This window comes from Macrotis lagotis, chromosome 4 (genome assembly GCF_037893015.1).
Source record: "Macrotis lagotis isolate mMagLag1 chromosome 4, bilby.v1.9.chrom.fasta, whole genome shotgun sequence".
Taxonomy (NCBI): Eukaryota; Metazoa; Chordata; class Mammalia; order Peramelemorphia; family Peramelidae; genus Macrotis; species Macrotis lagotis.
In genome coordinates this window covers 192,761,132-192,771,370 of record NC_133661.1, presented here as the reverse complement: position 1 = coordinate 192,771,370, position 10,239 = coordinate 192,761,132, and positions in this window count along the sequence as shown.

Below are 10,239 nucleotides of genomic sequence, written 5' to 3'. Positions count from 1 at the left end.
ATGTTATCTTCATTTTACTTCCTGATGCCCTTAAAACAACCCCAATGAATAACTGTTAAAATCTTCATGATGTTGATTGGCTGTGTTGAAGTAGTATTGACAGAATCCTAATTCCATGATATTTATAAGCATATATTCAGTATATGCTTGAGCAGACCTGAGATTAAGGTCTTTGTATTTCTTTCCAATCTACTTCTCAGACCTTTCCCTTGAAAAATATTGTGGAAATACATCTAGATGACACCCTAAAATTTTATGATTCTAAAAGTAGATAAAATTTTCTTTTTTTAATGTAATTGATATAATAGAAAGCATTCTCTAGTTAAAATATTAATTTAACAAACTTCAAGACAAGGACCTGTAAAACGTCCAAAGATAGTGATGAGTTAATATTTATATGGTGCTTTAAACTTAAAAAAGTAGTTGCTATTATTATCCTGATTTTCCTTATGAGGAAATTATGTCTGAGAAAGATCAAGTGACTTATTTAAGGTCATAATAATAATAATAATGTTTGCCCTTTGATCTCAAAGAAGACCATGACATTAGGGGGATAATATCATGACAAGCACATGAATTGGATTTGAGTGAGGGGGTGCTGTGTTAAGTTACCAGTCTCACTTTCTCCTCCAGAGCCATCTGGCTCCAGTGGACAGATATAAATCAGGACAACTGGAGATGACTCAGGATTTGAGGCAATCAGGGTTAAATAACTTGCCCAAGGTGAGTGTCAAAAATCTGAATCTGGATTCAAATCCCTGTCTTCCTCATTCAAGGCCAATCCTCTAAGTATCTGAGGCAACTCAGGTTTTCCTGGTCCAAAAAATCAGTTCTTAAGCTTCTATACCTTCTAGTGACATCTGAGAGCTATTAAAAAAAGAGTAACTTAGGAGAAAAAACACCTAACATTATATTTGGAATTTATTAGAAATATTTTATATATATAAATGCCAAAGTATCAAGGGTCCATGATTCCTTCTGTGTGGAAATTTCCTTCACTCATGCAAATTAGATATATAAATTATAAATCTTAGAGAGGTTTTTCAGGCTCAGAGAAATTAAATGATTTTTCCATGACTGCAGAATTATGCCAGGGATGAGATCTGAACTCAGTTTTCCCTGACTCCGACCTGTACTTTATCCTCTATACACAAGTGCCTATTCATAAACCTATACAATATGTCTAAGATTCACTCATTTCTTTTTTTAATAGTGGTTTAGTGAAACTATCTGAATGTCTCTTTTTTAAAATTGTTTGAATATTATTGAAAAATTAAGCTTTGATAAAATTATATTTCGTAACTCCAAGGTCTTCCCCCAACTCTCAGAAGTTAGTCTACATCAGAGGGCAGTTTAGTGTCTAATTCTGTGATGGCTATGTTTGCTAAGATACTTTTTAATACAAATTAACCCACAAACACCTATCTGATAAATGGTTAGGTTTAAAAATGATAGGCAAGGCGGACAGCTGGGCAAAGAAGACAGTGTCAGTGTAACTGTCTGTAACCATTAATTGCCACTCCTGTCTCTGAGTTTAACAGATGTTCTTTTGATAGCAGTGATTGGGGTTGGAAACTGTCAGTCTCTGAGGCAGTACAGTAGGGGTCTTGTGCCTGGATTTGTGGGGGAACAGAAAGAGGAAATTTTAGAGATGATAGAACATAATATGTTTTATTCATGATTCAAGCAGTGAGGTTATGATAGTTTGGGTTCCAATGCCTTTCCACAGAAAAATATCAGTATTTTAGAGACTAATGACAAGATCCTGGATAATCTGACCGGCAGTTTTGGCAGAGAGGTTTCCAGGGAGTAGTCAAAATAGGTATAAATAATAATAATAATAATAGCTAGTAGTTATAGAGCACTTAATAGATGCCTGCTTAACAAACATTATCTCATTTGATCCTCCTACAACTTGAGAGTTAGGTATTATTATCTCCTTTACAGATGAGGAAACTGAGGCAAAGAGAAGTTAAGTGACTTGCCTGGGATAACACACTAATAATTGTCGGAAGCCATATTTGAACAGGTTTTTCCTGACTCCAGGCTTAAGTGCTTTAGCCACATCGGCTAGCTGTCACAATTAATAAGTGTTTCTAGGTACTTGCCTACATTTGTTAGTTAATAGGATATCTGATATAAAAAGTAAGTTTAGAGAAAAATCTGTCAAGTTAAAAAAATTAGAAAAGATTATCAGGGGTGCTGTGCTAACATACAATCTTTCTTGTTTATATCCACTTTCTGGATCTAAAAATTTTGGGTTGGAAGATTATGGAACCAAAAGGGACCCCAGAAGCCATATAGTCCCAACAGATGAGGAAATTGAGGCTTAGGAGACTGTGACTTACTCCAGATCATATTATAGTTAAAGTAAAGAATCAGCAATTGAATATTGGTCCTCTGATATCAGAGTGTTCATCTGTATGAAATTGGGAAAAATTCCTTAATTTCCTTGAGCCTCAGTTTCCTCATCTGTAAAATAAGAAGGTTGTCTACTTCCAGATTTAAAACTATCATCCTATGATCCACTCTGTGATATTACATTGTAATAATTGGTCGGATTTAGTTAGGGAGAAGAGTCCTTGTTTTCATCTCAGCAGGACGAAAAAGAGTCTTGGAGAGGATCTATAAGAAAAGCTGGGGCAGTCAGGTGGTACAGCAACTTTGTGACTGGTCACAGACACTTATTAGCTATGTGACCCTGGGCAAGTCACTTAACTGTTTGCCTCAGTTTCCTCATTGGTAAAGTGAGAAAGAAATGATGAATTACTTTTGTATTTTTGCTAAGAAAACCCCAAATAGGGTCACAAAGAGTTGGACACAAATAAAAAACTACTAAAAACAACAACATAGGAATGATACTTTATCATTATTCAGTTAGAAGTATTATTGATTTTGTTCACTTTTCTGATATACAGACAAGTACTGTAGACTATATGGGAATTGGGAGAAATGTTTGGGTTCAAATTATATAATGCAGATCAACTTTCTTTCTGAATTTTGTACAGATATAACCATCCACATCAGAAAGAATGCTTAAATCTTAATGATTTCTCAGTTTTCACAGACATGATTCTAAATTACTTTCTTTCAGCCTTAGTTCCTTTATATTTTGATCATATCTCCAAAGGCACCATTGCTACAACCATTAGCAAGTGAATGGTTAGTTTAGGTAGAACACACATGTACACCTTTGATATAAGTAGTAAGGAGTCTACAGTTTACAATTTTGTCTTTTTTTAAAAAAAAATAGAAGTAATATTTCATATGAGCCAGGCTTTTAGACCAAGAGAGGGAATGAAGAGTATAGAAAGAATTTTCCCCCACCCTCCCCCTGCACCATCTTTTTTCCTCTCTTTCTCTTTTTACTCTGAATCTTTCTATTTCTTACACACTCACTTTTTAATCATGTTTTTAAAGCCCTTTGTTGATAGAATGAAATAAAATATAAATTATATTTACCCATCTTAGAACAAGCTTTTCCTCAGTGACATACCAAGACAGCAAAAATGAGACAGATTCTTTGTATAATACCTTCTTTGTGAGCTAGAATTAAATGACTAATTTTAGAAACAAATGATTAATCACAACCCAGCTTTAATGAGAATGACCACAGTCTGTGAGGTCCCCAAATTCAAAGAAGATAAATGTATACAGCAGTAGTTCTTAACCTTTTTTTTTCCTTTCATAGCCCCCTGGGGCAGTTTGGGGAAATTGATGGGTCCTTTCTCAGGATAATACTTTTTTAACGCATAAAATAGCACACATGATTTTACAAAGAAGACCAATTAAATTGAAGCACAATTATCAAGATATTTTTTTAAGTTCATACATCTTCTTAAATCTACACATGTATTCTTTGGACCTGAGTTTAGGAATTCTTTGATATACAGTTTGAGGAGTATAAATATAAAATTTTCCTTCCTAGATATGTATCTGACCAGTGAGGGTCAGTGAAGATTTTAGACAGCATGTAGTAATGCATCATTATTTTCTTGTCTATGTCTTTACATTCCTCTCATTTGAGTAGGATCAGGTACATTAAATTAACCTTTATGACCCTAGAATAATAATAAAATAAAACAATCTTGTTATCAACAACAGCATCCACAATGATGGTGAGGCTCAGACAGTTTTTAGAATAGAACATTCTAAGAATATAGGAAATCAAAACTGGCTATATGTTGGCTAAATGTTCAGAATTTTTCTCTTTAAATTGAAAGCATACATCGTTCAAATGAAGTATTGTGGGAGAAGAGAAAGTGTGTTGGCTTGGAGGTCAAAGATCTGAGTTCAAGAACTGGTCCCCCTATTTGACAAGAATTTTTGGAGCTTAGTTTCTTTTTGCAAATAGGAACCACCCACATCAGGGTTTCTGTGAGAAATGAGTGAGATGATATATCTAAAGATGGTCCAGTGTGTAGAGGTTGATAAGAGTTCTTGACTAAGAGTTGGAAAATCTGGATTCTACCTCAGTTACTTATGATCTGTGGATGAAGGAAATCAAATAACTCTGACTTTGTCTCCTTTTCTATAAAAGGATTTGGATTATATGGCTTCTGGAATCCTTTTTGGTTCTGGATCCAGATACAAGCATTGTGGTCAACATTAAAGATACAATGAGAAAGTGAAATAGCCTCTGCCCTCAAGGAGCTAACACTCTATTGAAGGAAATAATATGGGATAAGCAAGTATAACATATATGCAAAGAAAACATAGAATGGTTTGGGTGGGGGGCTAGGAACTCTTACCCTAGACCAAATTCAATCCATTACTACAATATAATCTCACAGAATGCATCATAGGATAATAGGTCTAGAAAGAACCTCAGCAGCCATCTAAATCCAACCCCCTCATTTTAGAGATGAGAAAATTTATCTCAGAGGTTCAGAGAAATTAAAGAATGTTTCCCAAGTTCACACAGATATTAAGTAGAAGCAATACTGACTCTGAAGTCAGAGGACCAAAGTTTAACTTCTTATTCTTATATTAACTCTCCTACAACTTAACAAATTATTTAATTTTCTTGATCTCAGTTTTCTTATTTGTAATGTGAGGGATTTGGATTATATGACTTCTGAAATACTTTTTTGGTTCTGGGTCTATAGTTTTCAAATCCATAATTTTATATCCAGAAAGTAACACAAACGAATACCCCAAATAGACAGATTGCATGGCAGAATAATATCCTGTGATGATTTTGAATGATTAGGAAAAGTCTAAAGCAAGAGGTATATGAGGAAAAACTGAGAAGGGAGTAAATTGCAGAAATGATGTACTGTCTGAAAAAGTCATAGGGATGAAAAATGAAATGTCATCTGTGAGATAGAGCAAGTAGATAACTTTGGTTGGAATTGGAATGAGAATAATGAGTAAAATGTCTGGGAATATAGTTGGAAGCCCACCCAGTTAGGGAGTCTGAACATGGATGGAAATGTAACAATGAAGATCAAGAGAAAATAGGAAAAGAATGAGATTTCTCTTAAAAACACAGAAAGGAGTTTCTAGGAGGAAGGAGCAGTCAATATATGTTTCAGAGAGAATAATGACTGGGAAATGATCATTGAATTTAATTATTATTCGATCTTTAGAAAACATAGCTTCAGTTAAGCAAAGAAGTCACAGGCCAAATTGCAAGGGTTTGAGGATTGTATGAAAGGAAATGGAAGCAACAGGAAAACACATTTTCCCCCCCTAGAAATTTGAATGTGAGATGGGAAAGAAATACAGGATGTTGGTTTGAAGAGATGGTAAGGGGATTTTTAAGGAAAGAATAGAACTGAGTAAATATATATAAACAGCACAGAAGAAACTGGTAGATAGGGAGGTATTTAAATTTTGGGAGAGGATTGTAGAAGTGATTTTTTAAAAAAAATGCCTAGGAAGGATGGAATCCAGGGTTGAGGTAAAGGGATTGAACTTGGTGAGGGGAAGGGTCACTCTTCATCAGACTAGAATAAAATAAGAAAATGGGGATAAAATTAAAGCATGATGTAAACTAGGGAGAAGAGTGAGTTTTGAGTGAATGGACTCTATTTTTCTCAATAAACTATTAGGGAAAGTACTCTAAAGATGAAAAGGGGAAGGAATGTTGTGGCAGCTTTCAGGAGAAAAGAGAAAATCTGAAATGACCACTGAGGTGAATGAGAAAAACCATTAGGTATATGTAAAGGAATAATTCTGATGTAGTGAAATTCCAGTTAAGATTAAATTGCTTAAAATTCTAACAGATCTAATCAGTGTAGTTTCTTGACTTTCACCAATATTCTTCAATGGTCCTTGAGCAGTAATAGACACAGGTGACAGGGGTAATCTGAGGTTGTAATTTGTTTAGGTATGAGAGACAATAAACAAGGAGGTAGGGATTTGACAGAAAAATACAGTAGGAATTTGAATTGGTTATCTATAGGATTAAGATTTGGAAAAGAGAGAAACAAAGTCAGAATAGAATTTAACAAAACCTGAGGGGCTAGAAGTTCCCTTGAGGATAAAGGATGAGGTTTGGGGGAGATGGAATGATATAAGATTATTATGGGATTGAGGAATTTCAGAATTATTGAACATGAAAATGGAACATTCTATAAACTTCAAAATGTTATAGGATATTAAGTACTCATCAAGGGACAAGAAGGGAGGAGGAGGAGAATGAGAGAGAGAGAGAGAGAGAGAGAGAGAGTGTATAGGATTACAAATTTAAAGTTAGGGACCTTAAAGACCATCTAATTCAACCCCTTATTTCTTATTTTATATATGAAGAACCGGAAGCTGAGAGATGTAGTACTCTAAGCACAGTGTCTTCCAGATGGCATCTTTTATGTAGAGAAACTAGTACAATGATCTGTTCAAGTTCACCATGTTTACAAATATGTCACGTTCTTATACCTGATCTATGGATTTTATCAGCTAAGTCAGTTCTCAAACCAAAATATGAAAGTACAGCAATATAAAGATCCAAACTAATACACTCCTTGATGATCAGTTGCAAATGACCCTTCAAATCAGTAGTCACTGATTAGAATTAAGACTTTCCTTGACCCAGTTTGAGGTTTTCTTGGCAGAGATACTGAGTGGTTTGTCAATTTCCTTCTCCAGATAATTTTACAGGTGAAGAACTGAGGAAAACAAGGTTAAGTGACTTGCTTAAGTTCACATAGCTGGTTAATGTCTGAGGCAAATTTAAACTTGGGTCCACCTGATTCCAAGACTGGAGCTCTATCCATTATGTCACTTAGCTGCCTACAATATCTATTTAGTAGTCCTAAAATGGTTTGGGGGAAAAATGTTAAGGTGAATTGGTTGTTGTTAAGATAAATTTTATCCTTGTCCAAAGCCATTTAATTCACTTGTCTCCCTTTCCTAGCTCAGGCAAACTGGTTTGACCCTTCCATTCTGCTCCCCAGCAACTTTGGTTTAGTTTTTCAATGCTTCAGTTCCACTCCACAAGCATTTATTAAGCTTCTACTACAAGCAAGACTAAGGATAGATATAAATATAAAAATGAGAAGTCCAGGAGGAGTTCATTTTCTGTTGGGCCTTCCAACTAGAACAGAGCTTGCACACATTTTGCATTGTAAATACACACACATATAACATATTAAAATTGTTATGCTATTGTTAAATTGTTTTATTATATTGGGGTACTACAACCTGTGGTTTCATTTATCTGCTTAGGAAATTCACTCAACCAAAATAACAATTGTCCAGCAATTTAAAACCCTAGAGAACTGGGGATGCGAGGAAATCTCTGGTAGGTTATTGACCAGAGCTATATGTGAGTATCAGAGACAGGATTTGAATCTGGGTCTTCCTGACTCTGAAATCTGCCAGTTTGAAGTCAAAGACAACAATCTTAGAGATTCTTAATACCCTTCCTGTCATTACAATAGATCTCTTGATATAAGAATCTACTTTAATCCCAATAAATTCATACCCTTTAGATTATTGTTTCACTATGCAAATAAATGAAATTGATGGCTGTCAAATTTATTTTCCTTGTCTCATGAGGATGCTCCTAGAGCAAGAATGTATATAATTTCAAAACCCCCTAGATAGTAGCATTCTTTCCCTCTAGGAATTAGTTTATAATTTTTTGCTTAAATTTTTTATTTACTTCTCTTTATACACGTTGCAACTCTTTCCCCCTCAACTAGAATGCAAGTTCTTTGAAAACAGAGTCTATTTCATTTTTGTTTTTGAATACACAAGAAATATTTGTTGAATTCACTTGAATTAATGTACTCATTTAGTATCATTACTGACCACCACAATTTGCTTAGAGTTTAAGACAAAATATCATTGAATGAAGAATCAATTCTGAAAATTTGCAAGTCTCTAAAAATGAAATCTTCCTCCTTCTCTCCCTCCATCCTTCTCTCTCTCCTCCCCCCCCTCCCTCCCTCCCTCCCTCCCTCCCTCCCTTCCTTCCTTCCTTCCTTCCTTCCTTCCTTCCTTCCTTCCTTCCTTCCTTCCTTCCTTCCTTCCTATGCTCTCTCTGTTCTCTCTCTCTCTCTCTCTCTCTCTCTCTCTCTCTCTCTCTCTCTCTCTCTCTCTCTCTCTCTCTGTCTCTGTTTCTCACACACTCAAACATCAAAATATTTTAAAATGACAGTGGAATTAGGCATAGTCTTACTATTAACGAATTGCCAAAACATGTCCACTTTATTCCTAATTTATAACCTTTGAGAATTAAGTACAAACTATGGAGACCTCTACTGAGTTGGAAAGGATCCTAGAATGGGCCTTTCATGGATGGGATGTCTTTTGAGTAAGATTAACCTAGTTAAATTCCAAGAAGCTCATTACTATAGACCTCATGATGTAATAAACTAGTTCTTTAGATAGATCTAAGGATACATTTAAAGAAGAGATAATAAAAAGTATTATTCTCAAAGATGGTAGGTAAGAGTGATCACTTGATAATGGATTTTTCTAGACACAATAATCACAAAGACTAAAAATGAGAGGGATTGCAATCTTTGTCAGTTGGAGACAACACTGGCACCAGTGAGATTAGGTATCTTTGAAACACTGAAGAATAGTTTATTCAATGACGGAATTTGGCTCCACACATTTTACATCAGGACAGTCCAGTGTAGGCTTTGTCTCATGCAATTCTTGGTTAAATAATCACACCCTAGTATTTTACATATATAGGTTTATGTTAACCACTCTCTTCAGATAGCTATTGGATTTTAAACTGGTCTGACATAAGGCATGCATTCAAATGTTATAGTCCATATGTTAGTGGAAGATACTCATTCCAAAAAACAAATTTGGGGAAAAAAAAACCATGTTAAGTTATTTAAAACCACTGTTTGTCTTCTCTGACTTTAGATAAGTAGCAAACTCACTTTCGAAAAGAGAACTGTCTTTCTCTGACTTTCTCTGTTCTGGTAAGTCATGTAAACTGATTCTTAAATTCTCCTTGTCTAATTTTTTGGGCAGATTTCATTGTCACAAATAAAGCTAATATTCAGATTCACTTCTTTCAAAAATGTGCTTTTGCATGATTTTTATTGTTTTCCAACATCCAGACAAGATTGATTGCAGATAAAGAAAATTGACCAATTTTTGCCTATAGGTCATGGCAGATACACACAAAACAATTTCTTCGGAATAACAAGCTTTTTTTCCCCAAAGCTGATTAAATAGATGCATTTTTTTCCCCTTCTGTATGATATAGGAGTGGGCTGTCCAGGGAAAAAAGCCCTTACTCCTATTTAAAGACAGGAACACACAATATTCATGTATCTAAGAATGTATCACATATTAATTGGATTAATAATAATAATAATAATAATAATAAATTTAGGTGCACAAATATGCCCAAAGACAATCTTTTTAAAATCTTGTATTTCTGCATCTAACTTTTCTCAAGTTAGATTTTCGAGAGTTAATTATCTCTGATTGCTATAGTTACCTGATTCTCCTTTAGTAAATATTTCCTTCTGTGAGGTCGACTAAATTTTGTCCCTTCAGGTTTTTTCCTCCACTTTCTCTCCATACATCTGAAGGATACCGCAAAACATCTGTAGCCTAGTCTGCATTTAAAAAGCTACTCTGCATTTAAAAGAAATCCCTAGAAAGGAGAGTAAAGGAATAGAAGAAGAAATGTTGATAGGCGGATTAGTGCACCGAGGTTCCTAGTGGAGTTCTTAGTGACTAAGAGGGTCTTTGAGGTCCATTTCAGATTTGGGGGCCTAGAATCAAACCCCTGCGATCCCCGAGCCCTTAGGGTCC